The sequence below is a fragment of the Mesocricetus auratus genome, unplaced genomic scaffold (genome assembly GCF_017639785.1).
Source record: "Mesocricetus auratus isolate SY011 unplaced genomic scaffold, BCM_Maur_2.0 Super-Scaffold_100013, whole genome shotgun sequence".
In the NCBI taxonomy this organism is placed as follows: domain Eukaryota; kingdom Metazoa; phylum Chordata; class Mammalia; order Rodentia; family Cricetidae; genus Mesocricetus; species Mesocricetus auratus.
Genome location: NW_024429196.1, coordinates 36,370,385 through 36,396,500, shown reverse-complemented (window position 1 = coordinate 36,396,500; position 26,116 = coordinate 36,370,385). Strand labels below are relative to the sequence as shown.

Here is a 26,116-nt window from a genome sequence, read left to right as displayed (position 1 = left end):
TTTTGGGTATATGCCCAAGAGTGGTATACTTGGATCTTGAGGTAGATTGATTCCCACCTTTTTGTAGAACTGTCATATTGATTTCCATAGTAGCTGTACAAGTGTGCACTCCCACCAGCAGTGGAAGAATGTACCCCTTGCTCCACATCCTTAACAGCATGTGCTGTCACTTTTGTTATTGACATTAGGCATTCTGACAGGTATAAGGTGGAATCTCAAAGTAGTTTTGATTTGCATTTCCCAGATGGCTAAAGACATTGAACATTTCTTTAAGTGGTTCTAGGTCATTGAGAATTCTCTGTTCAGATCTGTAGCCCATTTTTAATTGGATTATTTGTTTTTTGATGTCTAGTTTCTTGAGTTCTTTATATATTTTGGGTATTAGCCCTCTGTCAAGATTACAGTAGGTAGGTGAAGGTCTTTTCCCATCCTGTAGACTGCTGCTTTGTTGGATTAACAGTATTCTTTGCTTTACAGGAGGTTCTCAGTTTCATGAGGTTCCATTTATTAATTGTTTATCGTAGTACCTACACTATGGCTGTTCTTTTCAGAAAGTTGTCTCCTATGCTAATGTGTTCAAGGCTATTTCCTAGCCTTTCTCTATCTGGATCAGAGCATCTGGTTTTATGTTGAGGTCTTTGATCCATTTGGACTTGAGTTTTCTATAGGATAATAACTATGGATGTATTTGCATTTTTTCTACATGTAGATATCCAGTTTGACCAGCATGTTTTTGGAAGATGCTTTCTTTTTTCAATTGTATAATTTTGACTTCTATATCTTAAATAAGGTATTCAAAGGTATGTGAGTCTTTGATTCAATTTTGTTGACTAAGCAGTCTGTTTTTACACCACTACTATGTGGGTGTTATTATTATTATTATTGTTATTATTATTACTCTGTAGTATAACTTGATATCAGGGATGGTGATACCTCCAGTAGTTCTTTTATTGTTCAGGATTGTTTTAGCTATCCTGAGTTTTTTGTTTTTCCATAACGAAGTTGAGAATTCTCTTTCATAAGGCAGGTTAAAAATTGTATTGGAATTTTGATGGGAATTGCAATGAATATATAGATTGCTTTTGACAGGATGATTATTTTTACTATGTTAATCTTACTGATTTGTGAGCATAGGAGATCTTTCCATCTTTTGATATCTTCTTAAAAATTTCATCAAAGACTTGAAATTTTTATTGTGCAAGTCTTTCACTTGCTTGTTTAGTTACCCAAGATGTTTTATATCGCTTGAAGCTTATGGTGAAAGGTATTGTTTTCCTGATTTTTTCTCAGTTAATTTGTAATTTATATGTAGGTAGACTGCTGGTTTTTCTGAGTTAATCTTGTATCTAGCTATTTTGCTGAAGGTATATTTCAGCTGTAGGAGTTCCATGGTAGAATTTTTAGAATCACTAAAAATACTAACAAAAGACCCAGGATAGGGAAAACAACCTTACACAACAATGCAACATCTGGAGGAATCACCATCCCTGACATCAAGCTCTATTATAGAGCTGTAGTCCTGAAAACAGTTTGGTATTGGCACAAACATAGACAGGTAGACCAATGGAATCAATTTGAACACCCTGATATTAACCCATACATATATGAACATCTGATCTTCGACAAAGAAGCTAAAATTATACAATGGAAAAAAGAAAGCTGGCATGTAAAAGAATGTGGATAGATCCATGTCTATCACCATGCACAAAACTTAAGTCCAAATGGATCAAAGACCTCTACATAAATCCAGCCACACTGAACCTCTTAGAAGAGAAAGTGGGTAGTACCCTTGAACTAACTGGTATAGGAGACAGTTTCCTGAGCATAACACCAGTAGCACATTCAGTGAGATAAAAAATTAATAAATGGGACCTCCTGAAACTGAATAGCTTCTGTAAGGCAAAGGACATAGTCAGCAAGACAAAAAGGCAGCCCACAGAATGGGAAAGATATTCAGTAACACCACATCTGACAGAGGGCTGATCTCCAAATTTTGCAAAGAACTCAAGCAGCAAGTCTCCAAAACACCAAAGGATCCAATTAAAAAGTGGGCTACAGAACTAAATAGAGAATTCTCAATAGGGGAGTCTAAAATGGCTGAGAGACACTTGAGAAAGTGCTCAACATCCTTAGCCATCTGGGAAATGCAAATCAAAACAACTCTGAGATACCATCTTACTCCTGTCAGAATGGCTAAAATAAAAAACACCAAGGGCAGTTTATGCTGGAGAGGTTGTGGTGAAAGGGGAACACTCCTCCACTGCTGGTGGGAGTGCCAACTTGTTCAGCAACTTTGGAAATCAGTATGGAGATTCCTCAGAAAAATGGGAGTAAGCCTAACCCAAGACCTGGCAACTCCACTCTTAGGCATATATCCAAAAGATGCCCATTCATATAACAAGGATGTCTGTTCCACTATGTTCAAAGCAACATTATTTGTAATAGCCAGAACTTGGAAGCAACCCAGATGCCCCTCAACCAAAGAGTGGATAGAGAAAATGTGGTACTATTCAGCAGAAAAAAACAATGGAATCCTGAAATTTTCAGGCAAATGGATGGCAGTAGAAGAAAGCATCCTGAGTGAGGTAACCCAGTCACAAAAAGAGAAACATGGCATGTACTCCCTCATATAAGGACTTTAGACATAGATCTCGGGAGTGCCAGCCTACAATCCCATGGCCAGAGAGTCTGGGAAACAGAACCTTCATTCATTGGCATATGGGGGCAGAGGCAGACTCCCATGGCTAAGCACTGAGCTGACCTCAAGAAATCCAGTGACAGAGAGGGAGGACTGATGAGCAAAGGGGTTAAGACTGGGCTGGTTTAACCCCCAAAAAAGCTGACCTGACAAGGGTTAGCTCTGGATTCCCAGGCATCAGTCTGGACTGATCAAGACCCCCGAATATGGTTGTCAGTGAGGAGGCCTAGATAATCTACTGAGCCTTGGGTAGTAGATCAGTATTTATCCCTGGTATACAAATGGACTTTGGGCTCCCATCCAACAATGAGAGATGCACTCTCTCCCTGGACTCTTGGGGGAGGGTCTAGGCCCTGCCCTGGATGAAATGACAGACTATGGACACCCCCATGGAGGGCCTTACCCTCCATGGGGAAATGAGGGAATATGGGGGGGTTGGTGGGAGGGCGTGGGAGGAGAGGAGGGAAAGGGAGAGGGACCTGAAATTGACATGTGAAGCAACCTTGTTTCTAATTTAAATTTAAATTAAAAATAAAATATAAAAAATACTAACATATGAGTAAATAAAGACACTTTAATTTCTTTCTTTCCAATTTTTTACTCCCTCTCCTTCAGTTGTTTTATTGCTCTGGGTGAAACTTCTAGGACTACTTAAAATAGGTATGCAGAGAGTGGACAGCCTTGTCTTGTTCCTGCTTTTTGTGGAATTGCTTTGAGTTTGTCTTATTTTAATTTGATGTTGGCTATAGGCTTGTTCTAATGGTCTTTATTATGTTTAGGTATGCCCCTTTATCCATAATCTTTCCAGATCTTTTATCATGGAGTGTTGAATTTTGTCAAATGTCTCTCTCTCTCTCTCTCTCTCTCTCTCTCTTTCTCTCTCTCTCTCTCTCTCTCACACACACACACACACACACACAAAAATTTTTAGGGTTATCTCTTATTTGCAATGATAAAATATCTTTTGCAAGTTTATAGAAATGTTAAAGTAAGTGATGCTAGGAGTTGTCTGACCGTTAAATTTTCTGTTTCATAGATAAAAGGTCAATATGCATAAAATGACTAACAGTCCAAGTGAATGCTACATGGATTACCAACCTACAATCCACACTACCAGCAAAGCTAGGAAACAAGGAGGACCCTTAATGAGTCGAACATGGTCCCCTGGAGAAGGGGAAATGAACAAGATCTCCTGAACAAATTGTGAGCATGGCGGAGGGGAGAGGCAGTTAGAGAAATAGAAGGGGAGAAGAGGAGGGGAGAGGAGGACATGTGGGAGCAGTAAGAACAGAGGAGAGCAAGAAAAGAGATACCATAATAGAGGAAGCCATTATAGGTTTAAAGAGAAATCTGGCACTAGGGAAATGTCCAGAGATCTACAAGAATAACCCCCACTAATAATCTAAGCAATCGTGAAGAGGCTACCTTAAATTCCCTTCCCTGATAATGAGATTGATGACTACCTTATATGCCATCCTACAGCCTTCATTCAGTAGGTGGTGGAAGCAGAGACAGACAGTCACAGCTAAACACTGAGCTAAACTTCTGGAATTCAGTTGCAGAGAAGGAGGAGTGATGAGCAAATGGGTCAAGACAAGGCTAGAGCAACCCATAGAAACAACTGACCTTAACAATGGGGAGCTCATGGACCCTAGACTAGTAGCTGGTGAAACCAGCTTAGGACAGACCCAGACTCCCTGAATGTGGGTATCAGTTATGAGGCCTGGGCAATCTGTGTGGCCTCTAGATCAGCATTTATCTCTAGTATATGAACGGACTTTGGGAGCCCATTCCACATAGAGGGATACTCTCTCAGCCTAGACATATGGGGGAGTATAACATGTAGTATACCCACCAGCCGTTGGGCCCTGCCAAGCTGTCTGAACCCCCAAATAATACACAGGATGTTATGTTAATTATTAAACTGTTGGCCATTTGCTTGGTTTCTTACTAGCTATCTCTGACTTCATTGTTAATCTATAATTGCGAATAGTATTGCCATGTGGTCTTCGCTTACCGGAGAACAGGGTCTGGACCTCTTACTCCTTTGACTTTCTACATCATGACTGTCTGTCTGTGCCTCCCTTTCCCAGAATCATCCTTGACTCCTAGTCCCACCTATCTTGCTTTCCTATTGGCCAACAGTGATTTATTCAACATCCAATAAGAGAGACAGATTTACAGAATGACATCTCCCTTCACGGGAGGGAGTATGCCCTGCCTCAAATGAAATGACAGACTTTGATGATCTCCCATGGAAGGCCTCACCCTCCTTGGGGAGCAGAAAGCAGATGGCATAGGGGATTGGTGGGGGAGTAGGGGAGGAGAGGAGAGAAAGGGAACTGTGTTGACATGTAAAACAAGCTTGATTCTAATTTAAATTTAAAAGGGAAAAATGAATGCTACTTAAATCACAAAGCATAAAAAAATTCTGATATATAAGTTTAAAGAGTGGATGTATACATGAGAAGGCAGTAGACTTAGTATTGGTCACTTGATATTTATAATTAAAATGAATTTTTTAAGTTTTATCCTAGATTCAGAACTTTGTGAGAGTTTGAAAAGAATTTTACCTAATAGTCTTTGTTTACTAAAAGATAAACTTCTATCATTTTGTCAGCACTACTGATTTGCATTTTTTCAGGAATTGTGTATGTGTTTGTGTGTGGTTATGTGTGTATGCATTTGTGTGTAACTTTACCATTTCTAAATATTTTAAATCTCCAGATGTTGTATATTTAGCACTATCCAGATGTTCTAGGAGCACTTGGGATGTGAAAGAAGCTAGATCAGGTGTTCAAAGCCAGTCTTTTTAGATAGTAAGTTTGAAACCAGCTCTTCTTTGAAGATCTGGTAGAGTTCTGTGCTTAAACCATATGACCCTGGGTTTTTTTTTTGGTGGGGAGGGGGATACTTTAATGACTGCCTCTATTTCACTAGGGATTTTTAAAAAATTGTTTGCCTGATATTAATTTAATTTGGCAAATTGTATTTATTGAGAAAATAATTCATATATTTTAGATTTTCCAATTTTGTGTAGTACAGATTTTGAAGGTATGACCTAATAATTCCTTGGATTTCTTCAGTGTCTGCTATTTCATCCCTTTTTCTTTTCAGATTTGGTTAATTTTTAGTTTTACTCTCTGCCTTTTAGTTAGTTTAGATAAAGATTTGTCTGTCTTATTAATTTTCTCAAAGAATCATCTCTTTGTTTCATTGATGCTTTGCATTGTTCTTTCGGTTTCTATTTTATTGATTTCAGCCCTCACTTTGATTATTGCCTTCTACTCCTTCTTTTTGCTCTAAAGCTTTCAGTTGTACTGTTGCTAGTACGAGATCTCTTCATTTTTTTTTGGAGGTACTCAGTGCTATGAATTTTCCTCTTAGCACTGCTTTCATTATGTCCCATAAGCTTGTATATGCTGTGTATTCATTTTTGTTCAATTCTAGAAAGCCTTTAACTCATTCCTTTATTTCTTCTTGATTCAATGGTAATTCATTAAAGTGTTGTTTAGTTTCCATGAGTTTGTAGGCTTTTTGTTGTTGATATCCATGGTGGTCAGATAGGATGCAGGGAGCTATTTCAATTTTCGTCTACCTATTGAGACTTGCTTTGTGTCCTGAATATGTGGTCAATTTTGGAGAAATTTTCATGAGGTGCAGAGAAGAAGGTATATTCTTTTGTGTTTGGGTGAAATGTGTTATGATTATCTATTAGGACAAGTTGCTGTATAACATTGGTTAGTTCCATTATTTCTCTGTTTTGCTTTTGTCTGAATGACCTGCCCATCAGTGAGAGTGGGGTCCTAAAGTTTCTGACTTTCAGCATGTGAAGGTCAATATGTGATTTAAATTGCAGTTACATTTCTTTTACAAATATGGGTGCCCTTGTGATTGGGCCATAGATGTTAAGAATTGAAGGTTGCCCCACCCCTCTGCTGGAGGCCCTTAACCTCAAGGCCTTGGCACTTCCCATCCCACCCACTGAAACCACAAAGAGCTGGAGGCAGCAACAAATCATCTAGCGTCATATCTGCCACCACCGGAGCTTAATTTACTGTTGTGTGACATCTGTATCTTTGGTTTAGTATTGCTACATTTCATACAATATTATTTTCATCTCTGTCATGTTAATACAATACTTACAAAAGGAGATAACTATTACCTTTACATGTTCACAGTTTTCAACATTACACCTTGAGTGAAAGAATAACCAATATGGTTTGCAAAAAGGAAAATTCTAATACCACTATGGTAGGTTCCTACCATTATAATAAATGTAGCTACTGCTAAGATACTGTCTGTATGTATCTCTTTAAAAACAGTATTTTAGAGTGAATTGGAAAAGATAAGTTTTCTATATGGTAAAAACACCCTAGAGCACCAGAGAAAATTACCATTTCCATTGCTGTGTAATCATCTTGTCATATTCAAAGTTTGAATGGCACTATTTATAGCTGGCAGAGAACAAAACTCTGCCTAATATTGTCCTCTTAAAATATAAAATTGTCCTATCAGAATGTAAAAGAGGTGGCCAGTCTTGTTTATCTGTATAACTTACAAGTTTGTTCGCTTGTCAGTAGACATTTGACAACTTAAAATCTAGGAGGGATGAATTGCCACCTCAAATATATGCCCAACTGTTACAACCTAAGAAAAAGTCACTTGGCTGGGAGTGTACAGCCTAATCTATAGTAGGAGGATTATGGTTGTCTTGGTTGACTTTAACTCTCAGCTTGACAAAAACAAAACAAAACTTGATATTACTTGAGAAGGGAGTCTCAATTAAGGGATTGCCCAGATCAGACTGGCCTGTTGGCATATCTGTGGGAGATTGCTTTGACTGTTAATTGATAATTAAGGGCTCAGCTCACTGTGGATGGCATCATTCCTTGGTCAAGCTATTCTGGGATGTATAAGAATGTTAGCTGTGTATAAGCTGGTCTTGAGCCAGCTATATTCAGGCAGCATCTTCCATGGTTCCTGGTACACATCCTTGACTGTAAGTGAGTTCTTTTGTCCAGGGTAATGTTATTTGAATCTTAATTCCGTCTTAAGTTTTATTTCTTCTTGTATTGATGAAATTCCTGGTAGCAATTTGTATTTATCAGTTTAAACACTTCATTATCTTTTAAACAGATTTATTTAGATTGAACTCTGTATATTTATCATTAGTGGTTAAATAAATAATAATATAAATAATAATATAAAGTGCTAGATTATATGTATGTATAGTAAGTGTAAAAATATATTATGCAAATGTATATTACAATTTTAAAATTGAGGTGGAGAGCAAAGAATTTACATTGGGTATGTAAGTGGAGTGTCTATCTTTCCTTCTTGCCTCCTCCCTCTATTGCTCAAGGGTTGAGCAGTGTTTTAATTTGTCAGGATGAGGGACAGTATCTTTGACATTGAGGACTGTAGTATGAAAAATAAAAGACCCAGAGACTAATATTGGGGTTCAAGCTTCAATCTGAAGATCAGAACAGCCAGTCACTAGCTTTTATCTCTCTCAGTTCAGACCAAAGGGGTAATCCTCAAACTGCTCCTGACTTAACAACTGGTAGGCTGAAGAGTGGATGAGAGATGAGGCTAAAGGAAAATTAGTGGAAGGTAAAACGGATGGAAGAGGGACTGGAACAATGGCTCAGTCTGTAAAATGTTTGCAGCTTCAGCATGTCGCCCTGAGTCCCGATCCTAAGAATTTACATGAAATTTTCTGGGCATAGTTGTGTGTGCTTGTAATCTGAGTTCTAGGCAAGAAAAGATGGGAGATTTCTTGGAACTTACTGACAAAATTGTCTAGTCAAATTGATAAGCTCAAAGTTCAAACCTAATGTGGAAAAGCAAGACAGCCAACATCAGTCTCTCAACCTTGAGCCTCCACACAAGCACACAGATACGTGAACACACACGTGTGCATGCTCATATGAATATGTGCACTCATAAAATGAAATCATGAACTCTCCTGATTTGCTTTCTACTTCATGTTAAAACTCAGTAATAATGTAACAAATCAATGATGTGTATGTAATTGCTGCCTGTGTTTATGTTGCATAATTGCCTTGATCTGTGTCTATCTTTACAGGGATGTAGATATTTTCACCCTAAAATTCTGATATGCTATGCTCCAGTCACTTTGTAGAGAGGCTTTTATATCAACCTCCAAGGAGATAGATTTCTTTGGGGAACAAATGTACTTAGCACACTGGAGCATGGAAAAATGGCTCCTTGGCTAAAAAGCACTTCCTGTTCTTCCAGGGGACCAAATTTCAGTTCCCAACACCAATATTGAATGGCTTACAACTGCCTATAAATACAGTATCCAACATCCTCTTCTGGCCTTCATAGGGTCTCACGCTAATGAGAGCATGGAGTCACATAGACATATGCATATAAGCATAAATAAAAATAAATCCAGAGATTCTTAGCATACATGTGGTGAGTTGTTGATTATATTCTTTAAAAATCTTTTCATATCTTTAACCAAATAAGATTTAGGATATCTGAAAACATATCCAAGACTCTCTGCTCTCTGGTTGTAAATTACTATAATTATTCTTTCTCATTCTGCATGTGACAATGAGCCATTTAATCTGGTCATTGACCTGTCAACTCTAGACATTCCTTCAAGTAAAAGCATGCATAGATAACAGCATTGGGGTAAAAATAAGACTTTACTGCAGAGAGAATTTAATTATTGCATTTTCTTTTAACAACTTAGAAGAATATGACTTTGGGATTTTTCTCTGTATGCCTTTGTTAGGATATTTCATTCATAATGATCAAGTCTTCTACCAAGTTTACCCACTGCATAAGAAGAGAGATATGCTCTGTGTATAAGAGCATTTGTTGTGTAAGCATGAGGACATGGGTTTGAATTCCCAGCACCTATATAAAATCCCAAGCTTGGTTTCATGTGGCTGTAACTCAAGCTGGTTATGAGGTAGAGACAGGTAGATCTCTGGGGTGTGATGGCTTCCAGACTAGCTCCACAATTACCGAGACACCCTGTCTTAAGGGGATAGTGGAGAGTGATAGAGCAGAATACCAGATGCCCTCTTCTGGTCTCCACATGTGCACACTCACAAGAAGAGGGAGTATAGTGGAATAATGAATTAGGCAGTTTTATCATGTAATGAATATATATTTGTCATCATGTATCTTGTAATATAATAAAGAAGTTTGTAACGCAGAGTTTTTCCCCCAGGTCACTCATATAAGAAGAATTATTGCCTTTTTCCTCCTTCATAGGTTTCCTTTATTTCTATAATATCTTTTGGGTAGAAAATGACAGTGATTTGATTTGTAGTTATGATAATTCATGCTAATCTTTTAAGAATTTCAAATCTGAAAATAACTGTTTCTTTCAACTAGAGATAAGAAGTGACCTCTTAATTTTCACAGAATATGCTTGCAACTCATATGTAATTCTATCTCACCTCCTGCAGCATTTGGAGAACTTTATGAAGGATCCAGAAAAGTAATCATTTCCCTTGAGTGCGATTGATATTTTGCAGTGAACTGAGATCTCTAAAGTATTTTTCTCAATTAATAGTTTACACTCAAGTGGTACTTCCTGGTCAATAATTTTCAGATTTATGCATTTTGATAGCAAGTTTACCTCTCAGCGGGATAATATTTTACAAGAATCAAATTCACATTTCTTTCTGTGTTACAATTACCTTCCATTAACTGCCTACTGAAACTGTAACTTCTATGGATGGGGCTGTAAAAATGGCTTAGTGGTTAAAAGCACTTGGTGCACTTGTAGGGGAATGGAATTTGGCTCCCAGTGCATGCATTATTTAGGCAAATAAAAGTTTTCTGTAACTTGAGGAATCTAGCACTCTGTTCTTTATACTGAGAGTATATACACTCACAAGCACATAGCCCCACACAGACACATATAATTAAAAATGAGACATACCTTTAAGAAGAGAACTTCCACAGAGGTGTTGCATGCACTTTTCAAGATAATACAGGGACTCAGTGATCGTGGTTCAAACTTCAGCAATGTTTATTGGATCCTGTGAATCCCTCCTGGGAATCAGCGCAAGGACAGAATGAACACTGGTGAGCACTGGAATGTAAACTACTCAACTGATTCTTCTGCTATCTTTTTTGTTTCCACCTCTTTTAAGTATTTTTTCTTTTTTTATGCTTTGGATAGAAAGCATAATTCATATGAGTTGCAGACCTGCTTCCCAGAAGGCAACTCCAGTGATAGGTGTCTGGGCCATAAGAACAGTAAATTCACCAAAGGACTGATATGTTTATAGCTTAGTATGCTATCATGTTTTCTTGAGACAGGGTCTAATAAGGATGACCTTCAAATCTTGATCATCCTGCCTCTGCGTCCACCTCCCAAGTGCTTGAATTGCAGTCATGCACCACCATATCCAGACTGAAGGAAGATCTTGTCCCTGCTGCTTTTCCCCAATTCATTCCCTGTGACACAGAAAGCTTCCTACACAACATGCTCTTGTTGCCTTCATGTTCACCCTCCTTTCAGATCTAGTGTAATTTCAGACTGGATCCTCTGAAAATGTGAGCCCCAATACACCTTTCTTCCTTCATCTTGACTTCTCGTATGTAACAAGAACAAACTGATGCAATATTATATTGCAATGGTCTTATCTATGTATAACTGTTTATCTTTTTATACTAAAAATCCCTTTACCATACATTTCTTCACTAATATCCCATAATGGAAGATAGTGCATCAAAATGGGGTCATTAAGATATGGGTGCTAGAGCTTGGTTACTTGGTATCAGAGAATAGGTGTGTGTAGGAAAGACAGAGAAGGGAGCTCCGATGCCTATGGATAGAGCAATATGAAGCTTTGAAAACATTTTACCCTGACAGCAGAGGAGTCCCCCAAGGGTTCTGGTGCTCCCCAGATGGTGGTGCTCTTTTGTGAGCTTGTAGACATTTTGGAGGCCAGCAGTTAGTTGGAAGTAGTAGACAACTTGTAGGCTCTTATATTTCTTAAACTTAGCCCTTCCTGTCTCCTTTGCTCTGTTTCATGTTTACCAGGAAGTGAGAAACAACTTCTACCATAAATTTTGGCCACCAAGATGGCACATGTGCATGGAACCAAATCACCAGAGGCTGATTCCTCTAAAACAATGAGCCTAAGTAAATCCTTTCTGCCTGTTCTGTTTAGTGTAGAATAACAGCCTCTGCATAAGAATTCTGCCTCCTCTTTGTTCACTGCCTTAGAGATACATAGTATAAGAAATGGTGGGCTTTAACATGGTTCAGCAAGTAAAACATCTACTACCAAGCTGGATGACCTGAGTTTGATCCCCTAGGAATATCATTGTGACTCTGATAGAGACAGAATAGTAAAGAAAGAGATCTGACTCTTGCAGGTAGTCTTCTGGTGTTTCCTATCACAGCTAGAATGATTAGAAAGAGATCTCAAAGACAAATGGTTGAAAGAATAATTCTTTGCCCTCGTGGAATACAATTTTAAAAGGTCCCGTCTGATTCCATCTCAGAGTAATTGCTGGGTTACTATTGGGAGAAGAATCCAAGGTTAGGGCTTCAGAGGTTGGTGATTGAATTGGTAGGAGTCTATGGAATGTTAAGCTATTTTTCCCACTTGTATATTATTTGTGATCCTTTGTGAATGAGGTTCATTTTTTATTGAAAAAGATACCAACAGTTAGTGGTAGGTATGCTGTAGTAGGATATAGAGATACTTTGTATGAAAAGAGCTTTTGCCATTTATCTGTACTAGAATGAACTGTGTCCAGAAGAAATTTTGATATCAACACACACACACACACACACACACACACACACACACGTGTGCCTGAGTATGCAAGAGATAGAGACAGTGAAAACACTTGTGCATGTGCTTCATATTGATCATGTGAGCAATAAACATCCACTCCATTAGAGACGTCTGAGGTATTGATGACTACAGAGATACAAAAGTAAGTCCATTTTACTTAATTCCTATTAAGAGTTGAGCAACATTCACTATGAAACAATTTTTTAACAGGCCCAAATTGAGAATCCATTTAAAATTCCAATTGTAATGATATTTTGTCTAGAGGACATTGATTTTGTTCCACTATGCTGCTTCTGGAAGTGGGAGGGAAACAGAATTATGATTCAAATTACTAACATAATGAAAAATCATTTGTATTCGTTTTTATTACTCAGACTGACACCTGGTGAATAAGATAACCACTTATTATTTAGAAGAACTCTGCAGGGATATGGAAGGCAGAAATCCTCATTAACCATCTGTCAAGTGCTTAAAATTATAAGGGCTTGAGGGTGAAATTTAATATTACTTACAATGCAGAACCTATTTTATCCAGGATAAACAGCAGATTTTCTTTCAACAAAGAGAAGATAGTGACTTTCTCATTAAGAGGGCTTTGAAAAGTGTTATAGATATAGGTAGTTCAAAAATGTTGACAAGAAAGGTTGGAGGAAGGGAGCACTTGAGACCTGTCAAAGTTTGCAGATTCTGGGCATGACATATCATGATTGAAGGGAAGTGAAGTACCTTCAGTGAATACTTTGTCTTTTTTCTTTGTATATCTTAGATAGGCTTCATACAGTGTTGAAATTAGATATTCTGTGTGCATGCTGCCACAGTCTGATGCCCTGACCCTGAATGTAATGTGAGTATCTCACTGGAAACTTTACCACTGACTGCTCTTATTCTTTATCATAAATACACTGGATACAGATGTAAGGCCTTAGGGATCTAACTGAAGAGTCCAAATCCTCTCTTCCTGGCAAGTCCCTGTGGGAAATTTATTCATCAGAGTCCTGACAGATGGCCTAGGACACATGGAGCTCATTTCTGAGGAAAGACAGTGAGGAATGGTTAAAAGTATTTGTGCAATATTATGTAAATGGTGAGATCCAGAGGCATCCAGAGACTAGTGGGTATGAATCCTGGGTGCTTATGTCTACTCCTTTCCCCAGAGGGATTGAAAATGGAAGCCATGAAGTAGTGGCGGTTCTGGTAATAGCATCAGCCATCAGGTTTCCAACAGGGAGATTGTTATGGGAGAGTTACCTAGAACTTAGTGTCTTAATTTTTTGTAGTCCCTTGAGCTCTATCATGCCAGTTGAAGTTACTCAGAATCACGAAAGTAAGTAGTCTACTTGATGAAATAACCCTAAATACTTACAGGAAAAATAAGGTAGAGAACGTATAATAATGATTTGGGAAAAAGAGGAGACAAGCATGCTGAGTAAGACTAGATACAATCCAGGGTGGGAGAGAGTACAGCTTCCTGCCAGACACTATGTGAAACAATGTACATACTGTATTAGGGCACAAGAAAGGACAGCAGGAACTCTTCTCTCTCATTTTATGTCAAGAGATTATTTTCACTCTGAAGTTGTAAATATTACAAAAGGGTCTGTTGTGAAGAGCTGGACCACAGGGTGAAGATCGGGTTAGCTGTAATAGTTTGTCCATTCCATCTGTCAGGCTTTGTGTGCCATAGCAAAATGGGTTTTATCTGCAAGACTAAAGGAATAAGAACATGGTTGTGCCATTGAGGAAAGTAAATCAGCTGCTAAGGCCAGCTTGGCATGAAATATCAATGACGGAAGCACTTGAACGAAGATGAAGATGGATTATCTTTGATGTTTTGAGTATCAGGTTGACTGGCAGTTGGTAAACCTGGGCTGGTCACAATTGGCTTACTGTCACATCAAGTGTTGGCCTGAAGGTGAAAGTTGCCAGGAACCATCATTTTATGTGAGACATATAACCATCAACAGCCTTAACAGTTTTTAATTATAAAGAATAACTCTTCATTTAAGTCCTGTCTAAGAGGTAATGGGGGCTTTACAGTGAGTGACTCCTTGTGATATTCTCAGTGTGAAACACTCAAGGTCCTTCAACAAATTGGAGCCATCTTTCCTGTCTATACTGAATATTAGAAGATTACAGAAGAGACAGCCATTGTGTTAATATAGTTTAGTGGCAGTCACATACAATTCTTAATCTAGACTATCTTGTATTTTTATAATTTCTTCTTAGAAAATAAAGACACTGATATTTTAATTTTAAAATTATATTTGATGTTAGAACACTTATTGAGTCAGAAGTTGCAATGTTAACGGTGATACTATACTAATTAAAATATTTTAATTTCTTATTTGACAATATATGACAAGTCCAACTGAAATTAATTATACTGGCAATGAGATTGACTGAGTATGATTTCTGTCTTTCTGTGTGCTGAACAGGATCAGATAGAACCAAGAAACTCTGTACTTAATAAAGAAAAGGATGTTAGTTGACCCAACTGGAAAACAAAAGGACTTGGGAGGTAGAGGCAGGAGGATCAGAAAATTAAGTTCATATTTGACTCTATAGTGAGTTTAAGGCTTATCTTAGCTTGGTTTTCTATTGCTGTTATAAAACATCATAACCAAAAACAACTTGAAGAGGAAAGGGCTTATTGCATCATACACTTCCAGGTTATTACTTCATCACCCAGGAAAGTCAGAGAAGGGACTCAAGCAGGAGAGGAATTTGGAGGTAGGAACTGATGCAGAGACCATGGAGGAGTGCTGCTGTCTGGCTTTTTTCTCATGGGTTGCTCAGCTGATTTTTTTTATAACATTCAGGACCACCTGACCAGAGGTGACCCTGCCCCTGTGGGATGGGACCTCCCACATCAGTCTTAATCAAAACAATACCCTGCAGACTTGTTTACAATACAATCCTATGGAGGTATTTTCTCAGTTGTGGTTTCCTCAGAAAACTCAAGCTTGTGTCAACTTAACTCAAAATTAACCAGCTTAAGACTAGCCTGGGCTACAAGACTCTGACTCAAAACTAGATTTAGGACTTTGTATCATTTTATTTGTCTCTTTTTCAGAGAAATTTAATGTTAAGGACTGGTGTGTGTGTGTGTGTGTGTGTGTGTGTGTGTGTGTGTGTGTATCTGTTAACTGAAGTAAAAGGTAATCTACAGTACACTTGGTTGATGCAGAAGAAAAACCTTTCATGGCTGTCTCAGACTGGATTTTCCCATGTAAGATATTTGGAAATTAAGATTCTGATGCATGGAGGGTGAACATTAGTAGTGTACTAAAGGTATCTACCCAACTGGTTCCTAATTCTGGCTCTTAGTTTTCTTAAGTAACTATGAACATAATATCATAGGCCAGATAGCTTACAAAGAAGAGATTTGTTTTTCATAGTTTAGGATATTGAAATGTTCAAGTACAAGGTGCCTGGTAAGGGTCTAGTTTTAAGTTCTTGGGATGGCTGTATTCTGGCTGAGTCCTCATCAGATGGAATGGGTAAGGATGCTCTCTCAGGTCTCCTTAATGAAGGTACTGTTTCCATCTGGTGGATGTTATCCTCATGATAGGACTGCCTTACCAAAGCTCCATCTATTCATTGTAAAATTTAGGAACAAGAGGAAAATCTAGACTGTGTTGTTTGGTGGTGGTCAAATACTTTCTGTGGACAGAGCATGGGATGACATGCTTTTGCTGGTTGAGGTGCATGCCTGTTGTCCTCTTTAATAACACCTATATAGGCATATCAAGACATAGCTTTGAGCCCTCTAACCTTGAGATTTGAAGCAGTATTCATGGATAATCAATGCGTTTTCGTCAGGAAAGCAATTTGCTAAGGTTGATGAATTCAGAAAGTTGCTGTATAGGAGGAGGTTTAGAGGCATATAGAGAACACTGCTTCTCTTGTAAACTTGGTCATAGAACTTTAGCCTCAAATCATTAAATCCAGTGGTTCAGGACTGCACACGTACAATGCTAATGTCAATGGGTGACAGCCAAATGGCTGAGTCCCACAACAGGCCTCCAGTGAGCCTATAGCAAAGGCTATGCCTTTTCCTGACAAATGGCTCATAGATCTGTGCAACTTATGCTTCATTAACCAAACTCTTTGTGTAAAAATTGCATTTATTTGGTGTGTGTGTGTGTGTGTGTGTGTGTGTGTGTGTGTGTGTGTGTGTGCACATATGGTACTTGTGCTGAAGCAAAGATGACACAGCATGAGCAAGTAAGTTTTCTTCTACCATGTGAATCTTTGGGAACCAAATCAGGGCACCAGATTTGGCATCAAGTTCCCTTAACCACTAAGCTTTCTGGCCAATACTCAGTTTATTTACATGGGAAGAAGCATAAGCTACCTATAACATGCCATGTCAGGAACATCTTACTTTCTACTCTCAATTAAAGAAATTTAGTCCTTTGGGAATGAAATTCTTGAGTGAATTCTTTTGCCTTTCCCCAAATTCAGCAAATCAACTCTTTATTGAAGGCCTTCCTATCCATAGTCATTCCAAGACATGATGCAAGACATGATGGACACACTCTCTAGCCTCAACAGAACCCAAGGGAAGTCTTCATCTAACATGATGGCATTACCCAGCTTATTTCAATTAATGCATGCCATAATCACTTTATTTCATTAGCTCTGCTCTAGTGTGCCAGGGAGTCAAGCTTACCCCCCAAATCACCATATATTAACTACAATTCCATGAGGCACTAGAGCAGTTTAATTTGAAGATGAAACTTCAAATGCAGCTGGAGCCCAATTTAGAATTTTCATCTCTGTAAATGGAAACGCAAATCAGCAGAGCATATTCCAAGTGGAGGCTAAGCTCCTTCCCCTGTAAATTCCTTTGCTAACCAAATGTCTAAGCATTCTGCAAATAACCAGTTTGATGCTGTGTTTTGGAATTCTCTCCTCTAGTAAAGCAGAGCTGTGACTGGCCTTTGGTATGGTTACTGGGCAGAAAGTGATGTTTAGCTCTCTTCTGTCCTTAAACGTTGACTTTCACTTTTCTGCATTTGAGCTTCCCCAGCCTTTAGTTTTTGCCTAGTGGGATAAAAGAGATTTGACACTTATTTGACAGTACCCTATTTTTGCTGTGGAAATAATAAACATGCCATCAGTAGCCTAGAATTTTATAGAGACAGAAATCTCTCCTTGCTCTTCTCAACCACACAGTGGACACACACCAGTGCCATGTTTCAGGCAGGAAGAAGAGTGACTGTTACCAGGCTCAGTACCTGTGTTTCTTCATTCTTGCTGCATCTAGATGTTGGACTTTGGGAAACCCTGGAACCCCCAATTGGCCTTGATTTCCTGTTGCGTGAAGTGGAACATCTATGAAGAATGGGAGTACTGTGATCACTCCCATCTACCTCTCATTCTGTTTCAGTGTGCTGAGTGACGTTCTCTGGGAAAAACCTGGTCCAACAGACACCTATTCAGCCCAGATAAATGGTTGGCCAAAGAAACAGTTCCACCCACAGCTAACTTGTCTAATTCATGAGTTTATGATGCTTATTTACAGCATACGAGTGACCTATGTGTCACTGTCTACCCCAGATTTGGGTGATGCCTCTTGGGAGCTGTATGACTGAGGGTACCTGCAAATTTATAGGTGGGTCCATGGAAAAGTCTCTTCTTGCTCACATTTGCACATTGCTGATGTGACCTCAAGGGGACGCCTCATGAACCCTGTAAATTTCATTATTTTTCTAGTCTCTTATGTGTCATTAGTTTCCTGAGCACTGGGTGAGCCTCTGTTCTACATCCAGGATGCAACGCTTCAATTCAGAGTTAGCAGCCACACAGAAAACTGATTACAGTGACCCAAACATGGGCATTGTGCTCCTTTTATATTCTATTCTACAACCTGTTCGAGGAGGGTGGCATTTCAGAGATGGACACACTCTAGTCTCTGGAACATGTGAATATGTAGCCTTCCTTTTGTATTACTAATAAAGGTTTAGGACTTTCTAGGGACATAAGACTAATAGGACACACACACACACACACACACACATACATGCACAGACACATGCTTGTAATTTAATATGAAAACTGCCTCATGAAAGTGAGCAAAGTTGGTGGTATAATTTACCTGGAACAGAAAGGCCTGGGAACCAAGAGGGGCCTGTACCTCTAAATCTTCCTGCATTAGAAATTGAATCCCCACTTTCATAATATTTAGGAGTGAGAATTTTAAAAGCTATTTGGGAAATAAGAGCTCCACCCTAAAAATAAAATTGGACTAGTATTTATAATGGATTAGTGGATTAATAGTTTAATTATTAGTGGATCAATAGAGTGTCTCCAACATGCTATTCTTGGGATGTCCAGGGTCTATGTAGAACAAATCTATTTCAAGAGAGAACTCTGTCACGGGAGTTGACTGCCAGCAATAGAGCAAGATTGTTGGACTGACAAGGATGGCAGAAGAGAGAACTTGAGAAATCTAGGTTGATGATTTTTATGACTGTTATCCCCCAGCAACAGGCAGTTTTCCCCCCTTATTGCATTTTATCCTTAACAGTATCTTTTTTTCTGTGAGATGTATCCCATTTTCTCTTACATGAGGAAGACCTCTGTACCTGTTATACCACAAAGAAGACGAGGTTGGGGTGCCCACCCTCACCCTAGCCAATCAGAAATTTTACTATTCATTGTAGACAGAGACAGAGACCCAGTCACCGCTGGAGAAGAGGGGCATAGGCACCTTTAGACAAATAGAAAAGGAAGGAGGGGATCACCAATTGGGACACTCTCAACCCCCTTTGCGTCGGTGATCTCCCCAGCTGTGGGCTCTTTCTTTATCAGAGAAGCTACACTTGACAACAAATACTCTTGCTTGCACTATTCTGCTTTCCTGCCTTTAGTTACTAACTGACACAGAGAAAGAACCTCCTGCTAGTTCCCATCACTCCTTTGGCAGAACAATTATTCTTCCTGGTGAATCGTTGGCACAGGCCATGATGAAGGCCTTGGTGACGTCTATTAGTTTTGGCAAGCGTTGTTCTCCAGAAATCCTTCAAATTTTCACACCATTAAAATGTGCCCGACAGAAGACTACAGTGGCACCTTCCTTTCTTTTTTAATTCTCCAGAAATGAAATTGTTCTGAATCAAATCATCTTACCTTAACATTGACACAACAAAGTTAATTGATTTCATGTAACACAATGATGATGGCGTAGGAGGTGAAGCGTATTTTGACTAAAGACTGAACCCACATGGATTTAAATAGAACTTCTCTATGTGAAAAGGGCTAGGGCTGATAAGCACTTTTTCCACGTAGGAGAACAAGGCAGGAAAGCGATGGTGTAAGGTTCTTCTGTGCCCCCTTTTCTTTTAAATCATAAAGTTAAAGTTCCATTTGTCTTGTGGAACTGTCAGTGCATGCACAAATTGTCTCCACAGTCTCATGCATGTGAACAGGAGGTCCTCAGATGGTGACACTGTTTGAGAACCTTGTGGAACCTGCAGGGATGGAACCCACTGGAGGAAGTGGGTCAGCAGGAGCAGATCTTGAGGTTTTACAGGCTTGAAACACTTCCTACTTGCTCTCTGCTTCCTGACTGCAGCTGCAGTGTGACAATAGCTTCCTGCTCTAGCTGTCATGCCTTCCCAGCCATAATGGACTCTGTCTCCTCCAACTGAAAGCTAAAACAAACTTCTCTCTCAAATTGTTTCTTGTTAGATGGTCTGTCACCATGGTGATAAAAGGAACTGACACATGGGGTTTCTCTCGCATGCTCCTACATCTTCCTTTACCCTGTGATCCCCAGAATAGGGAAATTATGACAGCAGACACACTGGGTGTCTTACTGGGAGGTCACCCAGAGATAGAGATGACTGTTAGTTTGGGTAACTAGTTGTTTCAAACTTTTCAGGGTTGAATCTCACTTTGATGCTTCCTCAATTTGAATCCTTTTACTTCCCAATATGGTGACTGAGCACCTGATAGAAACAATTTAAGGAAGTAAAGAAAGAGTTCTTTATTTTGGTTACAGAGGACCTCAGTCCATCATGCAGCACAGATATGATAGAACAGCTGTATGTAACAGCAGAAATGTAAGGTAGTAGTTGGTCACACGAAGGCATACAGGAAGCTGAAACTGTGATCCAAATTAGGAGTAGTTATAACCCAGTGACCTAATATCCCCTTTCAAGCCTCTGCCACCTAAAGCTTCTATAACCTTTGAAATTGTCCTGGAAGTTGGAGACCTCACATTCAAAACATGAGTTCCTGGAGGACATTGCAGATTTAAACTAGAGTAGGATCCTGGAGGTAATACGTAGGCCTTACCACACATTCACTCCACTTGTTTTGGCTCCCATTTGGCATCCTTCAGAAACACTGGCTTGAATTTCAATCCTTATAATTTTACCAAAGTTGTCCCATTTGAAAGTTATTTTTATATTTATTTATTTTATGTGTATGTAGTGTGTGAAGTGGGTACATGTATTGTGAACATGGAATCAGAAGAGTACAATGGATCCCCTGGAATTGGAGCTGTAGATGGTTGTGGGTTATCATGGAGGTACTGGGAATACAACTGAGTTTCTCTGTAAGAAAAGCCAGTGCTCTCAAATGTTGCGCTATCTCTTTAGCCCCCTGTTTTTGCTAGATTTTTACTGTAGCCATTGTTTTTCCAAGCCCTTTTGACCAACGTATCTCCTTGTTTCTTAGAATACCAGTTCAGTATCATTTAGAGAGTAATTCTGCAACTATAAATTATGAACTGCTGTTAATTGCTAATAAATTGTATCATGTGTGATCTTTCCATTGACTGAGTTTGCATGAAATCCTTTTCTTTAACAGTCATTGCATGTTAGTAGGATACATTCTAGTGTGGTTGAATACTTGCCAATGTTTTGACGGCATGTTTCATTTAGGTGGTTTTCTTCATGCTATGCTTCTGGTGTCAGGGAAAATTTGGTTCTTACCATGGGCTGCATCCTAATTTATCCCATGTTCTATTCTCTGCCAATTTAGCTATCCCATTACAGCAATATACTTTTTCTCTTAACTTTCATTCATTTAGGTCTGAAATGACCTGTTTGTTTGAAAGACATGATTAAACCAGAGTCAACTCAGTTGTTCATGATGATGGAGGGCAGGTTATTATGATAAATGAGGTTCTCTTGTCCTCCAAAACAGCTTATGTTAGGCAAACACATCAGTGTCAAGGTCCTGTTCCAGAAGCCTTTGTTAGCTTCCATGCATCACTTGTAAAACCTACAATGCAGGAGCACACTGGCCAATACGGAGCAGCAAAAATAATTGAAGAAGCTGGAGGCTTCAAGTGACAGGGGCACAGTGAAGCCAGCTGAGGAAGACTGACTTGGAATTCCTTGGTTTTCCTTTGATTCATAGGAAAAAAATGTCTAAGTTCAGCACTCTTGTTAGTGGGGGTTTTAAAGGATTTCCATGAAGAAATGTTTTGTTAATACTAAGTATAATTTGATTGCTAAAATAAACAAGAGCCACACATCCATTTTTATAACTAAAGAAATTAGAAAATAAGAGGTGGAATAAAAACATAACATGAAATATGAGTACAAACAAGAACAAAAGGAAACAACTCAAAGGTCATTCTTTTCTGACCACTTCCCCAGTCTTTGCTAAATCATAACAAATTTGATGTTTCATTTGATTCAGCTCTAAAGTAAGAAATAATATTAAAATCACTTCCTAAAACCTTGTATTTGGGACCCTATTACATAAAAATAACAGATATAAAAATGAGAGATAGCTTGAAAAATATGTACTTAACTATATTGAAACTGCGTCTGAGGCTAAAACAGGTTATTTTAAGTGGCTCCTTCTAAAACTTCTTCCTTCATCTTCTTTTGAAAAATTTCACAGTCGTTTGAATTGTAAATGTAGTTGAATTGTCATAAATTATTTATATGCATCCATCAATCACACTTGCTTGTTTGGTTGCTCATTAGAAACATTTGTGCAAGGTTTAAAGACTATTTTAAATTCGACAATTTATTACATACATTTGTGAGATGTTTTTCTAATTGGATTTCATAGATGCCTCTGTTGTGCTGTTTCTTATAATTTACATATTCTTGGATGATGACTGTATCTCCATGATATTTTAAAATTCTATTTTTATATTAATTCTGCAATATTCTACTCTTCAACTCTAGAAAATCTTTAAATCTTCCAAAAATGAACTCTGGTGCCCAAATTGGTTCTGTGGCACTGCCAAACTTGATGACCTGAGTTCAGTTCTTCAGCCCATATGAGGGAAGGAAAGAACCACAGACTCCTGTAAATTGTCTTCTGTTCTCTGCACAGGTACGATGGGATGTGAATGCCTTCACTCCAATATATGAATAATTAAAAAATTAATCTGCTTTGTAAAATAAATACTTGTATAATAGAAGATAGAATTGTATAAAGAAATTCAATAAATATGAAGAGTTACAGAAAGGGAAGCATTAACAAGAGTGTTTGTTCTATGCAAGTTGCCTTGGTTATTTTTCTTGTTGTGATAAAATATCCTGGCAGACACAATTTAAGGATGGTAGAATTAATTTTGGCTTAGAATTTGATGGTATAGTATACCATGGTGTGCACGTCATGCCTGTGGGAACTTCAGGCATATGGTCACATTATTCCCAAAGACAGGAAGAGAATTATAATACATGCTTGCATCAGCTCACATTCTCCTTCTTATGCGGTCCAGGATCCAAGCTCAGGAAACATTGCCCCACACAGGGTGGTTTTTCTCACCTCTATTAATCAGAACACTGTACTCCCCTTCAGACATGCCTAGAGGCCCATCTGTGAGGTGGTTCCAGATCAACCAGCACCAAGCATTTTATGCCTGGTCATATCTCTGATGTTGTGCAGAATAGAAACTTGCTAGTTATCCACGAGGTCAATAAGGTGGGATTAATCACTCCAGAATCCTTCCTCATCCACACTTTTGCCTTCCTCCAGACATGGGCAATAATAGCAAAGATAATTTCTGGGGAAAATAAGATTATGTGATATCCCTAATCACACTGACAATGATGACTGTGAAATATATATCTTCAGATGGAAGAGAAGTCCAAACCCATTTATATAAGGAAATGTGATGGATTCTAGAATTGGAAATACAGGTTTGTGAAGAAGGAAAAATTAAACATGGTATTTGATAATGGGTTGTCCAAACAATATACAATGAAATCAATTTAAATTAAGTTGCAAATCTAATGTCTTTAAAAAACATTCATAGAGTTAAATAAAATTATAAATCAGCAAATAAACAAAGGTGTTTAAACAATCCACTTGAAATATATGGAAATCTATGATTATAAATATATTTCAAACAGGCAGATATTCAATAAATAAGGTAAAATATAGGAAACATGATGATATTGATGATAAATATGACCACATAGAAATGGAATGCAAAAAAATGTGATATATAAACAGCCTGCAGACTAGGGAAATACATTTGATGTGAATGGGAAGAAGAAAGATTTTATATTCAAAAGATATAATTAGTTCAAACAAAATAATATAAACAAACAAAGAGAAATAAGGATAAGATATAAATGGTACATATATAGGAAAGGAAATTCAAATAGTTTTTGTGAGGTTGCAAATATTTTCAGTCCCATTAACAATAAGAAAACTGTAAATTAAAATAGGGTAGATATTTAGGGGCTAGATGATTCAGTAATTAAGATCCCTTCCTGCTTTTCTGGGGGACTGGAGTTCAGTTCTCAGTATCTACATAGATGTGTCAACATTGAGATGGTCCCTCACTGAGACTCCATTCCCATGTGATTCTAGAGTGTGTCAAGTTGAAAATTAAAACTAGCCCTCATACTAGAGAAGCCTATGCTGTGTTGAATGGCATTCTTGTATTAACTGACATGTTCAGCCTCAGGACCAACCTTGTTGGGATATCTGTTTGGATCTGCCATTACTTACCTCTGATAATGTCAGGTTTCTCTGCTTTGTTACGTGGAGTCCTTGGCCAACTTCTTGCTCTATACAATCTTCCCCACCCCTTTCAGGTTTCCCAAACCTCCTTTCTCATTAAGTCTCCTCGTAATGCTCCTTTCTCCCTCAGAATTCTCCATTGCTGTAGGCTAACATTCAGGGTGTGGTGCTTTTTTTTCCTTTTTTTTATCATTTTTTATTTTAATTTTAAATAGCTTGTTTTACATGTCAATCCCAGTTCCCTCTCCCTCCCCTCTTCCCGCACTCCCCTTCCCCCCTCCCTCCCACCCTATTGCCAAATCCTTCCACATAGGGGATATCTAGAGTCTGTCATTTATGAGAAATGCCCCCTATAGGCTCATGTATCTATCTAAACACTTGGTCTCCACTTGGAGGCGCTGTGTGTGTGAGATTATGAAATCATTAAGAGGTATTGCCTTGCTGAAAAAAAAACATGTCACCAGGGGTGAGCTTTAAGGATTTATAGCCATCCCCTGCTTCCTGCCATTTTTTTCTTTATTTTCTGTTTGGGGATGAAATGTGATCAGCCAGCTTCCTGATCCTGCTACCTCCTGCCATCATGGACTGTCCCTCTGGAAATGTAAACTGAAACATATTTTTCCTCCAAGCTTCTTTTGATCATTGTATTTCATTATAGCAACAGAAGAGTAGATAATAACCTGCCCACACCTAATTCAGGAGACCTCCTCTTCCTACTATAGTTCTCCAGAATCTCCATGATATCTGTGTCTTTCTTGTTCTTTCCAAAAATCCGGTGCCTTCTTTGCTGCTAGCAAAGAAAACAGTTTCCTTGAATTTTCTTCCTCTATTTCAAATTTGCCAGTGACATGAATTTTCTACCTTCTGTTAAACCTGAGAATTGTGAGAAAAAGACAAGTTCTATGAATTTTAGGCCAAATTTGAAGCAAACTTTAATTAAATACTGTCTATTTTGATGGATTCTGACAAGGACCATTCTGGTGTTCACAGGAACTGTTCATGAGTCACATTGTGATGAGGTTTATAATGGCACACCCATAAGGTCACCATATTTTCCATCAGGTTCAATAATGGACAAGCATATATTCTGATGTATTTTTTGCCTTCTTAACCTCCTGCCCACATCCAACAGGGGCAAGCATACATCCTAATATATTTCCTGCCCACATACTTCCCACCCATATGAGATCAAGCACATTTGATTCAAATGGGTCAAAGAAACGTAGAATAAACAGGAACTTAACCTTAACTGTCTTGAGTGGAAACAGAACCAGTAACTGGAAGGATATATTATTTCTGGTTTGCTCTCCTGTTAACTTGCATCATGTACTGTTCCTATTTTGGTCTCCCATTAATTTGCACCATGTCTTGTTCCTGTTTTGGTCTCATACTTCCTCATCTCAGAAGAAAAAGAGACTCTTTCTGTGCTCACGATTAATATGAACATAAATCCATCAGATATCCATTGCCATATTTAATTTTTTATGAAAACTTAAGCCCTACCTCCCCTATGTTTCTTTTCAAAGGCACCCACATTTTTCCTCTCCACAAGTCTTGCACTCATACATGTAAAACTCCTTTGTCTCTATCTAGCAAACATCTCTCTTAAAACATTACCCTTTAACTCCCAACTCCCCTGTTTTGTATGTGT

General features: G+C 38.4%; 1 protein-coding gene across 1 annotated transcript in view; it reads left to right on the top strand.

The window, feature by feature from the left end:
• The window catches only part of LOC101841540 (dual specificity testis-specific protein kinase 2-like), an 85,227-nt gene that overhangs the window by 2,705 nt on the left and 56,406 nt on the right, over positions 1-26,116 (top strand). The gene's annotated exons all lie outside the window — the stretch shown is intronic.